The following is a 19,151-nucleotide window of genomic DNA, read 5'->3' as shown; positions in this document are numbered from 1 at the left end:
AAATTTGTCATAATTCCATGAAGTTGTCTGTCATTATTAAGATATGTACACTGAAAAACTAACAAACAAACAGATCAGGTCCTCTCATCTTCTCTCTTTTTTTTTTCTTTTTCTTTTTTTTTTTTTTTTCATCCACTAATGGAAACTACTATTGCTGGATGGAAATTGCTATTGCTGAGGTACAGAAATAGCAAACCTTGAGATTTACAATCCTAGTATGTTTTTTTCCTTCATAGTTCTATATTTCTGTGAACATAACAATTGAAGGATTACTCATATCAAGTTTACATGGCACAGTCCTACAACTCAGATCACTCAGATCTAATCCCCCACTCCATCAATGGTTGATTTGAACATAAGTGCATTATTAAATCTGAATATCCTGGCTGTAATTTAAAGGGAGCATATCTGTACCCTGAGAAGAGTAAAAGCAAACAAAACAACAACAAAAATAAGCTTGACCCAAAGTAGTTCTACAGCTAAACAGATTTGAAGATTCTCACTGAGAAATCCTCTATTTTAAAACATCCAGTATATTCTAAAGATATCAAAGAAGAAGGGGGGGGGGGGGGGGAGAAGGGGGGGGGAAGTTCCTGAGAGCACACTGCATCCCACTGTCCAGGTTGTTTGTTATTAAACAGTTATTAAACCCTAGTATGAAATTCTGAGGCATATTTCCAATAATGAACTACCAGGTGAACTCTGAACCGCTGATGACAGCTCTTTAAACCTATTAGTAAAACTGTTTATTATCATTATATTATCATCCATTTATCAATTCCATATCTCAACAATATGGCTGTAAGAATAGCAGGGTAGGACAAGTAAAAGGCTTTGATAAAAATCAAGGCACAGAACACCTACTACTCTTCCCTCTTCTTCATGATGTGGTCTGATTATTTACCCAGTTAACCCTTTTCTGGGCAACACTGTCCTGGAAGATTTTAAAGTATGAATGCAAAAGAAAACATTAACACCTTTAAGCCAGCAAGAATATTTAATATGTATATTTAACATTACTGTAAGTTTAATAACTCCAAATAAAAATTTAAAATCTTACAATGAAAATGTTCCCTTGAGGTGACAAATTGGTAGGAAATTTTTTTCTAACAGATAAGTACACGGCAGTCCTCATGCTACACTGTTTAAAAAATAATAATAAAGATAATAATGCATTTGCTTGGCTTGAAGGCTGATCAGGGAATTTACAATTATTTTTAATCTCAGTGAAACTATCTAGCAGTTGGACTCAAAGTGTGAATACAAAAAAAAAGTGAAAATGTATTTTGACAACCTCATTTGTTGTTTTTATAAAATGGCTATTGAACAAATGCAGCTGATTAAGTCAGGGAATCATTGTTTTCACACAACATTTACAGCTCAGAATACATCGGCAGAAACCAAAATCACAGACAAAACAATTTTGAATCTTGCACATTAATTATGTATCAGATGAAAGAAACAGTCATAAAAAAATAAAAGCAGACCTATGTTCCATGTGGCACTTTTATTAGCTAGTTTATCACCCACCGTATGTGCTGACAAGGAAAATTATAATAGTATACCACTGCTAACTACAATAGAAGACTATGAATTATTATTTACAGTCTTTTTAACCAAGTTAGTAAACTCAACTGGGTCATGATCATAGGGAATTAAACTCTGTGTTCAACAAGTGTATTGAATAGAACAGAAAGAACAGAAATACACAAATACTTTTAAACCAAGGACAACATAGAGTACAACTGCAAATTTAATCTTTAAAGTACACATAACTAACAGAGATTATACCCAAAGTGAGCTGGATAACAATTGTTTCCTACTAGCCCATTTGCATAAATCTCGATTCTTCCTTGGAATAACTCTCACATTAATAAATTCACTTTATTACAACACTGATCTCATTAAATAGCCTGTATTACTTCAGTAACAGAACATTTAACATGTATTTGTAAAGGAATGCAAAGGCTATATCAGATACCTTAAATTCTGGAATTTAGAAAGGAAGCCTTCTTTAATCTCTGTTCTTGGAACTGTAGTGATTCCACAGCATAAAAATCTACATACTTATGAGGAGTTAGACTACTTTTAAATGAGTCCATTACGGAGAGAGGTTGGCAAAAAGGCTCCTTTCTGAAAAAGATTTCATTCAAAGGTTATTCAGCTTAATAAGCCATGCCCAGTCACTCTCTGCTCCAATAGCTAGGCCTTCTGGAGGAAGAACAATACAACCAGTATCATTTTCTTTTCATTTGTATTTGTTTCTGCTTTAACAAGCTTGTTATTGTGGACTGAAACTGATGAAACATGAATACATCTTGCTACTTAAAAGCTAAATTTGTTAAAGACAAATGTAATTGCAGAGAGGTAGAGAACAGAAAAATTACAATGGGCTGACAAAAACCACACAAAATAAAAAGTATAACAAATTACAGTAAAAGAAAAATACAACATAGAAAACTTAAAACTTTCAGGGTTACTTTTACATTTTAATTAAATAATTTAAAATTATAAGCTCTTCCAGAGAGTCTGTGTGGTAGAACAGCTCTTCATAGAATAAGGTCCTATGAATAGATTAAAGAGCCAGTAAAGTAACAGTAACTATTATCACCACCTGCAAACATCTGCAATAAATAATGAGTTAAAACTTGAGTGAATCAATAAATGCAATTAAATGGAACAACAGCAGAAGTAAAAACTCCAGGAGCTCCTGATTCCCAGCTATGCATACTTGTTCCTCCAGACAACGTTCCCTTCAGTGCTGTGTTGCTATGTCAGCCAGAGCTTAAAGCAAAGAGATTGAGAGAGGATAAATATTTTCTTTGACTTGTCTCCCACTAACATAATAAAACTGGAGTCTTGTTTAAAGAAAGACACAGACCTCGGAGGGAGTTATGATGAGATGGTTTTCATAGATCAACATGTAAGAATTGACAGTTTGCTTTCTGGAAAACATTCCGTCTTTCACTAATGTTCAGAACTGTAAGTAAACCAATGCTTCATATTTGATAGCTACGCATTTGTATTTAAAGCCACTGACTCAACAATACTTATGCTAAAAAACAAATCTTACTGTTTTCACACCATGCTCACCATCTTAGTATCTAAGAATTGTCAGGTAGAACAATAAGCAGTACAGATGTTCATCTGTCCTTCTTGTTCCTTATCCAATCTTCACCTTTGTCCTCAAGTAAATATTGAGATTAAAAGCAGGTAAAGTTGGGCAAGCAGTGCAGACAACCTCAGGGAAATATGCTATCAGCGGACTCCTTCTGTAAACCTTACATTGTGTAATATACACAAAAAATAACTGTATCACTGGAACTGTTAAATACCCATATTGGATTTGCAAAGCAAGATGCCTTTTCCCATCTCACTGAGAACCTATAGCTTTCTGGAAATTAGCATACAACTGCTTTAAGGTATTCTGCATAAAATATTACAAAATGTATTTGATATAAAGAGATAATTCCTTTCTTTAAGGTATGAACTCAAAATGCGCTGCATGTTACATGACTGAACAAATCAGCTTTCAGTTTATGGAATAACTAAACATCACTTTCTTAGTCAATTCTGCCACCTAGCTCATCTTGGGAAAGCTAGTCCCTATTACATTCTACTCCTGAAACTCAATATTGATCTAACTTAGAATTCAAATTCACAAATAACCCACCAGAATACCTAAATCACTTCATTAAACACAGGTAACATGGCATATTAAAAAGAAGAGTCCTTTACACCAGAGGTATTAAAAGAAAGTTGCTGTGCATAGAAAACCTGTCACTTAAATGAACTTTAATTCTGATTGATTCAATGTACAGGAAATTATTTTGCTTCATTTAATCCCTTAACCACAGTAAATGATTTAAAATTTTCCAAGGGATTTTAATTTTCAAAGTATGAAAGAAAAGAAAAAGCCCTTTACCCATTTTGCAGTAAGATGCATAATACTGTTTTTAGATGGTAATATTTTGATTTCTTAACCAAAGACAAAACTGTTCCTTACCTTGTCAATAACTTAAGAGACCTGTACTTGTATAGGGACAGGCTTTCAAAGCCAAGTGCACCTCAGCATGTCATTTTATATACAAATATGGCTATTCCAAAATACACATCTGCATTTTTAAACAAGCACACCCAAATTATGTCACAGGATATTATACAGATTTGAACAATTACACATTTTAAATATATTTCAAAAAAAAAAAAAAAGCTGAAAATATAAAGGATTGATTTTAAGTTCTCTAAGCAACTACATCAAAAAAAAATAATAATAATCAGGTGAGCAGGTGAATCTCAAAACTATAAATCTGCCAGCAGAAAGAGACAAACTGAATTGCCATTAAAAAAGAAGTAATGAATTCTGCCATATACATTAAAAAAAAAAAAAATATCTTAGAGATGCCTGAATATCTCCAATACTCAGTAGTATTTTAATCATAAGATGCCAGATCACTGCATAGGAAAGGTTTGTGATGAGCACTTAGCAATAAATATATTTGACAAGATCAAATATATGATCTTTCCATCTTCTGTGTTCTTGGATTGTTGGTTTGTTTGGTTTTTTATTCTTGTGTGAAGAACCTGATTCACAGCACCCATGCCAAGAGGTTGGTCCTGATTATCTGGACCCAGTCACATGGCACACAGCAACATCACAAAAAGATAAACAGCTGTCATTAGCTTTGATGCTTTTGTATTTGTGTTGCAGTTCCTACAGCAACATCTCTGCTTGCTGCTAGCAACATTAAGTAATGTGCTGGAAAATGCTAACCATGTCATGGCTTCTATAACCTGTAAATTAAGTGTGGAGGTAAGCATTTGCAGTTCACCTTTCCCAGGAATTACAGAGGTGAAGGCACGGATATCTGCTAGAAGGGAAAGAAATTCAAAATTCCCCTGTATTATTCTTTTATCTTAGAACCTCAAAATACTTTACACAAGCCATACTACAAAGAAGCTGTCTTATTCAAAATGATAAGAGACTTAAAGAATAAGAAGTGACTTGTCTGAAACTTAAAGAACAACTAAAAATGTACTCCCATATCTGATTGTCAAACTTAGAGTTCTATAAAGTTCGGTATTATCACCAACTATTTGTCAAACTTATATCCCATATTAACTAGAATCACAAATGTCAATTCTTTTTAAAATATTGCTCTTTATTTTCATAAGTAAAGAACATCAAAAGTAAACACACAGAGTAAAATACTACTCCTATCACCTCATTTTCCAATCTCCACAATTCAGTTTATAGAATTAATTAAAAAAAAGCAAAACGTATTACACAAAAGGAAAACTCCACAGAAGCTCCCTGGAGAATACTAGAAATTCAAAGTTTAACACGTGGAGGTGAGGTAGAAAAAAGGATTTTAAAACAAACAAACAAACAAAAAATCTCCATCACTAGAAAAGTAGCACCCTTCTCCTTTCTACATTGGTAACTCCATCCCTCTTCACTTGCCAACTCAGAAGAAAAAAATGGGGATAGAATTCACTTGCAGCAGACAGAGCTTTTATGTGTAAAAATACTGCATAATTTTCATTATTACAACGCAGAAATATAAGGAAAATTGAAACACTTCATACTCCTTTTTCCATCTTCTCATTTCAATATATTCCTCCAGTAAAGTTATCAGTTCAGCAATGTTTTCCATTGTTAAATCTGGTATACCCTTCTTCTGCTGTTGCTTTTATTGCATCCTTGCTTTCTTTCCCCTCCTTTCTATTCTTTCCCCTCATCTTTCCAAGAGTGCCATATTACTGTTCTCCTCTAGCCAACACTTTTCTTTACTTATTCAGTCTCTTCTTTATTCTCCTGTCAACCAGAGACAGATTATTTTAAATGTTCCATCAACTTTTGCTTTTTTCCAGACGTGCTAACAAGAAATCTGGAGACTTAGATCTCCTGCTTCAAAACTTCCTAAATATGATGCTGGTAGAACAGAAGGAAAGTTGAAACTTGTGGCAGCACTGTTTTTGTCACAAATCCTTAATAAACAGACACATAGAACTAAGCTCTTGTAAGTATCACAAATTCAGCAGCGCAGTGTCAAAAGGGTAGCCACTTTTTTAAGCTCTAAACCAACCTGCACTTTAACTCTGAGCTCTCAGCTAATCGCTCCCATTTACACTACTCAAAGACCTGACTTCTGATTTTTTCTAATCAATCATGATACTCATATTTATAGAACAGTAAAGAAAAGTTGCTTTGGTTCCAGAAAAAAAAAAAAAAAAGAAAAATAATAATAATAATATTTTCTACATTTATTCTGATTTTCCATGTTTGGTTAAGGAGATAGAGGTGTGTGGTTTCATTTTAGAACAAGAAAGTAACTGCTCAGAGAAACATACATAGATTGTTAAATGCAATAAACTCCAGAAATCAGATGAATAACTACTGCAAATATGCAAATAAGTTTTTTTCTGCAGTAAGTCAAATATTCCAGTTGCTGATGATTAACTTTTGTACAAGTTACAAAGTGTGATTATTCCTCTGTGGCAATAGCAAAACCAAGCAAAACAGAACGTTTGGCAGGTGTTAAGTCCATAATGTAATAGAAGCACTTTTGGACACTGTTCTCAGTCTCACAATCTTTCAGAACAATTGCTTACGCCTAAAACTATCCTAAAATACTAAATAAAAAAAAAATAATAATAAAAAAACAACACTGCTGAAATAACATAAAGAAATTTTACAAGTTTTTCTAAAAAAAACATTCCTCTATCTTAATACCACCATTACATTTTCTCTGAAAATTAATCTCACTATATCAAAACCCTAGTCAATACTAATTTGCAGTTTATACACACACACACACACAAATATTTCCCAAATACTTTTACAAATCATTATTGGTTTCAACGATGTAGAACACTAATGACTCTACTGAACATTTTTGTACCTAAAAGAAAGTGGTTTGTTACCATTAAAGTACAAAGATATCAGTATGATACCCGGTATCAGTGTATCATGGAGGCCTGGGGCCTCCATGGCAGGCTCTGCTGGGCTGTGCTCTGGAACAGGTCTGGAGAGGCCTGGCGATGGGCAAGGTGCCCCAGCATGGCTCCTCAGGAGGCTCAGGATGAAAGGGTTTGCTGCAGGCCTTTGTTCACATCCCCACTGACATTCTGCCACCATGAAGTAGCCCTCTGGTAGAGGGTTAGTAATCTTTGTATTTCATCTGTTTTAGTAAACAATTCTGAATTTTCTCTGTTGAAAATGCCATCTCAATTAAGTTCTGTTGTGTTTTTTGTTTGTTTGTTTGCTTGTTTTTCCCACCAAATTCTCCAAGAGGGTCAAAGTCCCTCTGTCTTTGGGTTTGTTTGTCTCATGAAAAGATAGTAGAGTCCATTCAAATCCTATCACAATTGCTGTGTAAGGTAAAAATAGGACTGAATTACTTTATAGCCCTACGATATCAGTATAAAACACAAAGACCTTATTGTTTTATTTTCAGCCATACAGAATGAAAGAAACAGATTACACCTTGTGCTAACTTTTCGTACATTTCATGTAGGCTTTTGGGAAAAAAAAATAATAAAAAATAAATTAAAATAAAATAAAATAAAATAAAATAAAATAAAATAAAATAAAATTAAATTAAATTAAATTAAATTAAATTAAGGAGAAAATCACAGAATCACAGAATTTTTCTAGGTTGGAAGAGACCTCAAGGTCATCGAGTCCAACCTCCAACCTAACGCTAACAGCCCTCCACTAAACCATATCCCTAAGCTCTACATCTAAACGTCTTTTGAAGACTTCCAGGGATGGTGACTCCACCACTTCCCTGGGCAAAATAAAAATAAATAAAGGAGAAAATAAAAGAGAAAATAAAAGAGAAAAATAAAATAAAGGAGAAAATAAAATAAAATAAAGGAGAAAATAATATGAATGTTGATATCTTGAATATTGGGGGAAAAAGGTCTAAACTTAAATACTAAATTTCTTTTAAAATATATATTAAATTTCATGTCTTGCAATGAGACAAGAGTGTTGAAGGAGCTTATAAATGAACTAACTTTTCAGAGAAGTGGTTACAATACCAGTGTTACAGAACAACAAGAAAAGAAAAACTGAGCAGGTTATAATGCTATGTGTGGGATAGCTGTGATTATGGATAAATTCACACGATTACATTTTCCAAGTAGAAAGATGTTTCTGAAGGTACATTTCCTTAATGAAAAAGCATACTTTAGTGTAGAGATAGTAAATTGTTTTATTATTTATCAGCTGCATAACATTAATGGTAAGATGTGTGATTCTTCTGATCCAACTCCCATAAATTTCCATGTGATCTCAGTTTGTCACAAGTGCTGCAAATCCCTGCCATTTCGGTTCATTCAAATTCAATACGATTTCACCATTCCTAACAAAAATGCAATGTACAAAGGCTCTGAAAAAGAATACTGTCTATCAGTTTACATAAAATTTCTTTTGGTTCCATAGCAACACTGTATTATAATGACATTGTGCATGGATACAACTTTCCATTTACCCTAAATTCATTTTCAAATTGAAATGGTATCTTGTACTACACATGTTTTCAGTGATACAGTTTGTCCTATGAATGTATTTAATAACTAAACATACTGTCCAGCTTCCAATTTCTAGAGCCCAGTTCCTCTTCAGAACAGACTGTCATATTATGCATATGCATGAGGAAAAGCTTTTCAACATACAAGACTACTGCTGAAAAGATGGTCAGATGAGTTTCCATCCATAAACTGCATTGATGAGAATACTATTGCCCATGTAATTTTACTTATATGCCCTTGATAACATGGAAGCCTCTGAATATTTAGTGAATAATCAACTATAAGACTGAATGCAAGGACTTTGAATTTCTCTGTACTAAAACTCTCTTACAGCTAGATATAAGAAAACAATATCACTGAATGCACAAATAGATTGCCAAAATTGTACGCTCTGTGGTAATAGCATAAATAGTTTGTATTTCTGAACCACAAACTAAATTACAACACACTTGGATTTCTCTGCTTTTAAAGGTCAGGATGTACTTCGCCCTGTACTCAGCTCTGGTGAGGCTGCACCTCGAGTACTGTGTTCAGTTTTGGGCCTCTCACTACAAGAAGGACATCGAGATGCTCGAGTGAGTCCAGAGAAGGGCAACGAAGCTGGTGAGGGGTCTGGAGAACAAGTCTTACGAGGAGCAGCTGAGGGAGCTGGAGTTGTTTAGCCTGGAAAAGAGGAGGCTCAGGGGCGACCTCACTCTACAGGTACCTTAAAGGAGGCTGTAGCAAGGTAGGGGTTGGTCTATTCTCCCATGTGCTTGGTGAGCAGATGAAGGGGAATGGGCTAAAGTTGTGCCAGGGGAGGTTTAGGTTGGATATTAGGAAGAACTTCTTTACCAAAAGGGTTGTTAGGCATTGGAATGGGCTGCCCATGGAAGTGGTTGAATCACCATCTTGACCTGGAGGTCTTTAGAAGATGTCTAGATGTAGAGCTTAGTGATATGGTTTAGTGGAGGACTTGTTAGTGTTAGGTCAGAGGTGGGACTAGGTCATCTTGGAGGTCTCTTCCAAACTAAATGATTCTGTGATTCTGTGATGTCTTGACCTTGAAGAATAAAGGCTTGTATGATATATGTTAACATGGATGAATGACTTCCACCCAAGTGCTAGCAGGCTGCTTTTCTTCTTGTACAGCTTTGAATTATTTGGAATCACATTCAGTATTCTGAGAAATCATTCTGAAAAAACAAATTAGTTAATTACTCCACATTGACTCCACACATATCTATAGATGTATATCACCTAGTATATTTGTATTTTTTGGAATACACTTTTTTGTTGATAAACATAATTGTTTGCTGTTCAAGTTTTCTTTCCACAATAGTTGGTATTTCAAATATTAATTAGCACTCATCAGCATAGCTGGAATAAAAATGGTTTGCATGTCAAAACCATGAACCTGCTTCTTAGATGTATTTTTTATTTATCATGAGCTGGATATAATAGTGCATTTTAGAAATGAACTAGTGTCTGGTGTAGAAGCTGCACGTATGAGCAATAGGAGACTTTCACTGCCTTAACACTTTTTTGTTGTTAGTTCCCAATACTTTTCTCCATGGCTTCATTGATGTTTGGGGAAATCCCTTACAGATACTGCCAAGGTAGAATCTGTTAGATTATGAGATATTAAGTAGCATTGTCCTCCATGAAAAGGTCAGTAACTTTGTGCTCAAGGTTAATGACTCCTGTTCCTGTGACCAGATCAGATTCTCTTTCTCTTTGTCCTTAGGATTCCAGAAGGCAGATTATTTGAAGCAGATTAAATGGGTTGAAATGGAAGGATGTGGTATCTGGTTATTTTTGATGGCTTGTATTTCTAATGGGAAGTATACAGCTGCACCATTACTTTTCATAAATCTTTCCAGAAAAATATAGGAGCATTATGATGATCTTTAGTAATTCTGAAGATTATGCCATTTTTATTAGTAAGCATTGATGTGAATAGAAAAAAAAAAAAAAAGAGAGAGACGGTGTATTTCATTGCTGGAGTTGATCAGCTAATAACTCCCTCTTAATTTTAGGGTTATTAATGTAAAAAATATGTGGCAGTATAGGTTTAATGATGAAATGCAAAAAGAAACCACAGTGACTGCTTTCTTGATCTGAAATCCCCTGTGGAGCCAGCTCATGGTACCAGAAATATACACTAGGAGCAGACCTCCTGACATTTCTTCATGTGGTCAGCCTACTCTGAGCATAGTTAGTAAAAACTGATAAGGCTGTACCTTTCAGAAATACACTGTCAAAAAATAAGGACATAATATGTGAGACGTTGTACAAGGTTGGGTCTGTTAACCATGGCTCTACCTCCAGAGGTGGCTGGCAGTTGGAAAGTTTGGAGAAAGAGAAACAAGGCAACCGAACAGTGATTATTTCCTTGGTATGCTCTTTTACCTCCACTGACCTGTGTCAATCAGCTCTGCTAAAATAATCCATGATGATCTCTCTTCTATATTTCAAATCATAGAATCATCTGTTGGAAAAGACCTTCAAGATCATCAAGTCTAGTCATCGAACTGACTTACTGAGATCCCTCACTGAATCATGTCCTTTAGTACATCTCTTATATACCTCAAGGGATCCAGGGACAAGGACTCCACCATGGGCAGCCTGTTCCAATGCTTGACTGCCCTCTCCATGAAGAAACTCTTCCTAATATCCAATCTAAACCTCCCCTTGCACAATCAACTGCTTCCTTGCATGCTATCGCTTGTCAGCCAAGAAAGAGACCAATACCTTTCTCGCTGCAACCTCCCTTCACATAGTTGAAGAGAATTAAGAGGTCTGCCTCTCAGCCACCTCTGCTAGTGAAAAAGCATCCCCAGATCCCTCATTCAATCCTAATAAGTCTTGCTTTCCAGTCCCTTCATCAGCTTCCTTGCTCTTCTCGTTATATGCTCGAGCAACTAAATAGCCTTCTTGTAGCAAGGGGCCCCAGACTGAACACAACAGTCAAGATACAGTCTCACCAGTGTTCCATGTAAGGGGAAAGTCACTTCCTTAGTCCTGCTGGCCATGAAATTTCTGATGCAGACTAGGATGCCACTGGCCTTCTTGGCCATCTGGGTACACCACTGGCTCATGTTGACCATCTGCTCCATAACCATCCCTGGAATCAAGGTCAAACTGACAGGTGCAGATCCTCTTGTTGCGCAGATCCTCCTTCCTGCCCTTCTTGTGGATTGGTGTCACCTATGGTAACCTCCAGCAAACTGGGTCCTTCCTGGTTAGTCAGGACTGCTCGTAAATAACTGGAAGTGGCTTGGTGGACTCTTCAGATACCAAATTGCCTAATCACTTTTGAACTCATGCAAGCTTTTGACGTCCACGATGCTCTATGACAACGAATTAGATAGTTTAAGTATTCTATCTTTTTTTTTTTTTTTTTTAAGATTAAAACTTTCCTGTTGTGATTTTTGACAAAGCCAGTTTAAAAATGTATTGCCTACCTTCCAAAAGAAGATGTGTAGGCTACTCTGCATGACCTGTTAAAGAAGAGACATCTTCCAATAGCAGTGCAAATCAGAATAACTAGATTATCTGACTACTGTTTTGGGATCTGGTGGCTATGCTTCAAAATTAATAAGCTCTGCTCATATCGTTGAAAGACTAGACAAGAGCTTCCATCCTCAAGAACAGGTTCTTGGCTCTGGATTGACATCAGATATTAAGCACTCTTCATTGATGTTTTAACTAAAGGGGCAGAAGTTCAGATGCTCTTTAAGATGCTCTTTAAACACAGTTGACATTTTTCGTCACATTTTTTTTTTGTGTTTTGAGCAGCCTGGTTCTAATTATGCATTGTTCATTGAACATAGGTACCTAACTGCATTTTGCAGTTGAGTGAAAAAAATTTAGACATTGCAAATAGGTAGACATAGACAAGTGAATATATCTGCAACTATTTCATCATTTCAGTGATATGACCAGTCTCTTCAACAACCCACGGCTAATAAGATACTCCATCCAAATGCAGCACAAGTCAGTGAAAATAATTATATCAATTATACCACTTCACTTATACTGCCAAAGAGTAAAGCTTTTCTCCACATTGTTGTGTCATGCACACTTTAGAAACCTCTGACATGTATCTATAAATACGATAATACATTTAAACAACCAAAATAAGATTATATTTCTATTGCATTCCCGTTCCAAAATTCTTCAGCTACTTCCTTGCTGCTAATCAGTGAGCATTTAATGACTTGCATATTTCATTTCCCTTCTGGTTATTTAGCTTTGTGGTACTGTTCTGTGTATTCATTCCATGATATTGTTAGTTTGGTTAATGATTTACATGATAAAGATTTTACTGGATTTTTTTTTTTCTCTGACATCATTATGAGGTCACTTTTGAAACAAACATTTATAAAAGAGCAAAAGACCTTGTCCAAAAGACAAAAACAGCATCCTTAAACCTTAATTGATTAAAAAATAAATGAAATTAAAACCTATAGACACTAGATTCAGAACTCGGCAACTGCGGGCCTTAATTTCAATTCAAAATATGAGTCACCCTGTTAAGTGAGAAAAAGATAATTCTCTAAGGCAAGCATATGAATTGGATAGTATGATATATTTTCCAGCTTTTATAGAATGTTTTCATTTTCATCTTATTTTTTTCCACTCCCATTTTAACGTACTTATCCACATTGCTGGTTACTTGAAACAACTATTAACTGTAGAATGCTTTTGAACTATATGCACCTCTCTGTTTTATACAGAATAACAGATCACATTCAAAAAGCAATTTAATTATTAGAGTAAAATTTAGAAATATTTTATCTGACAAATAATTAAATTCAGCTAGTAACAAGCTTTTCAGGAATAAATTATTCTTACCTCAATGCCTGTTTTCTTGCTATATAGTCTAACAAACAAGGAATCTGAGTAACATGAGTGACCTGGAGTGGCTCCTACAGTCTAAAGGGTCTGCAGACAGATTGTCTTGGATTTAATATCAGTAGTTTGAGACATTTTTACCTTCAGTTGTTGGTCAAATCCATTACCGAAGCTTACCACCCCTGCTGTGGAGTGGGGCAGAACTGAACATGACCCAGTCTCTGCTGGACCACAGTAATGGCCTAGCATATTAAATTCAACAGCTATAATTTCTTTTCAAACTAGTATGCCAGAATGTGAATGTTAGAAGCTAATGAGTGAGCCTATGTCCTTTTTTGTCACCTTTAGTATTAACCTCTTGCTCTGGGAAGGCAAGCAGCAGAGGCGATAATCATTTTTGCCCACCATATTATATTGTTGTATTACCGAACATCCAGCAAACAATACTCTTGCTGAAAATTTGAGTTTTACTTATCCGTCCTTTTGTCAGCATAAGACTGGATTTCTGAATGGTTTCAAAAGAAAAATCAGCAGCATCTTAATGTAATATAGGATGCATGTGTCATCTGTTAACCAGCATTTCCCACACACTGATGAAAACAAATATTTATACTTGCAAATTAAAATTCAGTAGTCTGCATAACATTCAGTAAATTGTTTGACCTTAACTGGAGGTTACAAACATCTTCTCTATTACCCATCAGTGAGATACAAACGATGAGAATTCCTTTAAAATTAAAGCAACATATTCAGTACATATCCACACTCTTGCACTAAGTAAACAAAACTGTTCCTTTGGAACCCAACAGGATCTTTGCTGGTGACTTAGAAGTGAAGACCTGTGCTTCTAAAAGCAACTTTTTAAAAATACTAGCCCTGCTTTCTAATTGATTAAAATAATAATAATAATAATAATAATAATGGTAAATTACCTGGTGATAAATCTGTGGTCTTAAAAAATTAGGAACATATCTTTATCTTAATAAGATAAATATATCATAATTGCCATGCAGCCACTGGTTTATTTTATTATTTATTATCCTTTTCAGTTGCATATGGAAACTTCTTTTCAGAAAGATGATAAAGAAGCAATTTTCAATCTGTTTATCAAGAATTCTTGACAGTCCATTGTCTACGTCAGTTTTACTGGTCCACCTGTAGAACGAGTCAGCCAGTTTGCGTGGTTGCTTTTTGTTTGGATGTGAATGTGTAAATCTACAAGAAACAACTTACATTTAGTATGTCTGAAAGGGACAAAAGAAGGAATACAAATGTGTAAACAATAATTTATTGCTGAAAGAATATGAAGTCCTCTAAATTTAGGAGCACTCTAAAAAGGGCAAAGATCTTGGACATAAAAATAGTGAAGCAAACCTGGGAATTATTTAAATTCTCTGTCAGCAGTTCAATATTGCATTAATCTTATTTTGAAGAATTAAAAAAGTGTAAAGAAGAGAGTATTTCAGATAAGTGTAGCAGTCTGTCTACATAAAAGCAACTGCAATAGTAGTTGAATACTTAAATTTAAGTGCATACTTAATTGTAATCAAGTTCAGTGAGTACGGGTTCCAGTACTCTTCTGAAGAAAATCGATTCTCCAAAGGAATTGATGATTCTCCGAAGGAATAATGTTGTATGGATAACTAACTACAAGACCATAAACAAAAACAAGCATAAAGAAAGAAAAGAAATAAAAAGACACTGAAATAAAAAGTAGTGATCTGAACTTAACTCTTGAAATATCTCCTTTCCTGTAGGTAGACAACAACGAAAGTTCTTCAATCTGCCTACCTGAACCTGATCAAACAATGAACGTGAGCCAAACTCTTGAGGGACAAGTAGTTCCTTTTTTCAGTTAGTATATAACTGAAACCATTTAGAATAAGTTTTACTAGTATCATAACTTACCATAGAAGTACATTACATTCATCCTAGACTTCCAGAATAAATAGCTATGTAGGCAATGAATTGTGAAAGATTTACATCAGAAGTCTCTCAGTAAGGATATACTGTTCACACTGAGAACATCCTATTGAATGTGGCACGGATGTTCTGCATAAAGTATATCTGGAAAGGACAGTGGCCAAAGAAACCTTGAATTTTTAAGGGTTTGACAACCCATAATTGAACTTAATATTGAAGTCCTGTGCTTATTTTTACTCTACAAGATGAAATCTTACCACAAATACATTTACCGAAGTCCATAAGACTCCTGGTACGTCAGAAATTGTTTCAGCAGAATTAAGTAACTAAGACTAAAGAAATATGCAGAGAGAAGTATAGAACAACAACTGGGAACTTTATCTCAAGAATAAGGTTAAGTTGTCTGACTTGTTTTCTCCTTCACTTACTTTTTTTTAAGGTAACAGAACAGTTGAACATTACAGCTTTTCTCATGTTTTTCCCCCAGCAGACAGCACACGGAGGATACAATAAATCATTTTTTTATTTCACTAACAGTAGATTACTCTTTAAAATTTCTTGGAATAAATTCAACCAAATCTCAAAGACTGCTCCTATGATGAAAATTTTCAGTAATACTCCAAGAACAAAGCAGTTGAATTCATGGCAGTATTTCCATAAATAGAGAAGACCAGGTCCTAGATTTGTATACAAGTGTGAAATATCTAAGAATGCTATGGACATAATGGCGCAACCCTCAGAGATGCTTCCAGTCGTGCTCGTGAGTGTACTCAGCATTGCTCACAGGACAGACCAGCTGGCTCCCCACAAGATGACAGTGCAGTTAAGTCTGTCACAAGTGGTCTTCCTACGCTTTTCATCAATAGATCTGAAACTATATCCACCTATATATCAAGTAAACAAACAAAGTAGAAGTTACTCTCCTCTGAAATTCAAACATACTTCTCCCTGTGCATGTCATTAGTGCTCAGACCTTTTTCTTGCAATGAAGGTCCTTATTTATATCTAAATCTTTCTGTTAATTGACTTTATTTAAGGTCAATTAACTATTTCATCCTATTTACTTGTATAATATTGGTAAAATTGAAATACAGCATCATTGCCTTGACCAGGGTCACATATGAATATATCACAGCCACCAACATCAGTGAAATGTTTGTTTGCTATCCTTTGCAGATATAAAGAATTGTTTTGTTTCTTATTGAAGGGAGAGAAACAAGCAAACAAGCAAAACACCTTTGATAATTCCAGATTGCAGACTTAGTTAACTTTAGAGAAGATTAGGTGATGCAAAGAGGTAAACATTCTGGAAAAGTTTTTAAAACCTCCAGAAGAGTTTTACTGGCACATCTCCAGCAAGTGTATTAGGAACTGGTGCTCATCAGTGCTTTGAAAAATGGAGACAAACAGGTAATGAGTCCCAAAAAGTGACTAATGCAGCATGTCGGTGAAGTACAAAAAAGTTGGCTTTTTATTGTTAAAGAAAATGCATCCATCACAAAAAGAGAAGGAAATGGGACAAGATGATTATCTTATGGGTGCTAATTTCCATCCTGGTGTATTCCCTTAAATGCTAACAGTCAGCTAAGCTAAGTCAGTGCTCCTCAGCCAAGCATAGTGGACACGCAGCTGACCTCGGAAAGCACAGTTACTTGCACTGGTGTACAAAGGTGCGTGATGCACTTCTCATCATTAAAAGACTCCTGCTTGCCTGCTGTAGGGATGAACCAAGGGCAGAAATGTAAAAAAAAAACAGGTATTGCCTGGAGTCATTTCACTTGCTAATTATTTCCTTGATGATATCTTTCCTCTTGAGCAAAATTTCCGTAAATTCAAGCCTGACACACTAAAAAATAAAAATAAATAAATAAATAAAAAATCGAGGAAACCATGACTATCTGTGGGTATCCTTCCCTTCCCCACCTGCCATGATCATCAAATTAACATGAATTTCAAGAAAAAAAAAAAAAAAAGTCGGTGTTATAGTTGTAAAAGGAAACAATTTCTCCCACCCATGAAAAGATACCCTGTTTCTGTTTCCTATTGACTTCAACCTCCTTTTTGTGGAAGTAGCAAAACATCTTTTTTAATACCCAAAAGACAAAAATCTGTATGTCTTTTATGTGTGTATGTATACAGAGATATACGTGTGTTTACACACACCAAAATATCTGTTTGTATATCTCTCTATATTTATCACACTTTATTGCATTTTCTAGTAAGAATTTTACTGCTTATGTAGTCTTGTATATCATCGTTCATTTAAATAGTTTTCAATAAAGCCCTGCAACTTTATTTCATGCAAGAGAACCTTATTCATTTCTTTTGTTTGACATGTAGTAGGAAGAGTTGCCACTTTAAGTTGATACTTAGAGACCTGTTGACAACTGGAGAAGTCAAGTCTTACAATGTAGTCATTATAGGGAGCAGAAGAATATTTTTAGCAGTTTTTAATTTTCTCTTTATTTCTTTCCATTTCCCTAGTTTTCTAAAATGCAGTCCATGTAATCTAAGTATTCAAAATCCCAAATACTAGCTGATTACATATCTAGTTTCCAGAACAATCAGACTGGACAAAGCCAGTGATTTATGGTTCACCTGGTACTACATCTTAATTTCAGCAGCCACCTTTAATTGGTGTTCCTTAGAAATGTACAAGAAACCCTCAAATAAAAAATCATGGGATAGCTTTCCAACAGGAAAAACATTGTCTCCCCCAATTTGCACCATTATATGTTTTGGAATACGTGTAATCATAATTAAAAAATAATAATAATTACTGAAAATAATTACTATTTTAACATTAACATTGGTCAGCCTTAGCAAGTACATAAGCGTTCAGTTTGCTCTCAGACGTTGCTCCTTTGTTGGCATCAGTAAAGCTTTTTGCCTTTCACAAAACACCATACCCAATGTGAGACAGCCCAAAGGCATTATGTAGAAATGCCATTAAAAATCATAAAAAGACAACTAAAATGATCTCATTAATATTACACCACTAAACATTTCTCACTAATTCATGTTTTTAAACAGCCACAGCTAAAGTAACACCCCTATAATCAAGATGTGTGAAAGATTCAAAAAGGTGAGAAAATATTCTGCATTAGTTGGGAAACTTCTTGCATTTCAAACTACAACAATCAGAGTAATAGCACCGCTTTTCAAAACAATTTAATTGTAAATTTCCAGTAATCCCAAATAAAATCTCTAAGTTTCCATATAGGAAGGCACAATTTTTTCCAATTTGAAATGTATTTACTGACAAAGTCATCATAACTCATCTGGCAAAATGCACATTTATAATTTTCTGAAATGAAATTTACTGGACATTCTTCAGAAAGCCTTCAGCACTATGCAAAGTCACTAAGCTCATAGATCCCACACAAATATGAATAAACTTTCAACTATAACTGCACTTTCTTCTGAGTCTTTTAATATTATCCAGAAATGAAAGAGAAGGAAAAGATCAGATCTGATTTTCAATTGACAGAGTCCTGACAAACAGGACTCTTTGGGAATAACAGGGCTTTGGGAATAATCATGGTATGAATCTACTGCACAGTACATCTCACAAGCAGCTAACTTTTCAATGGCTGTGAAATGAATTTGTCAACATAGTGGCCATCTTGGCAGCCTGGTCAGAAAAATATGGTCAAAAGGCCAAATTCCTCAAATTCCTCTTTTTTTTTTTTTTTTTTTTTTTTTCTTATGGATGTAAGACATATTGTGTCTAGTGAAATTAAAAGGCATGTCTTTGAACCTAATTACAGAAGCTGAAAATTAAACCATACCTTCTTGTATGTAAAAGTTGCAGTAACACAGTGACATTGATTTAAGATAATTTTTTT

The sequence above is a fragment of the Netta rufina genome, assembly GCF_964035555.1.
Source record: "Netta rufina genome assembly, chromosome: 15".
Taxonomy (NCBI): domain Eukaryota; kingdom Metazoa; phylum Chordata; class Aves; order Anseriformes; family Anatidae; genus Netta; species Netta rufina.
This window is presented reverse-complemented; position numbering follows the sequence as displayed.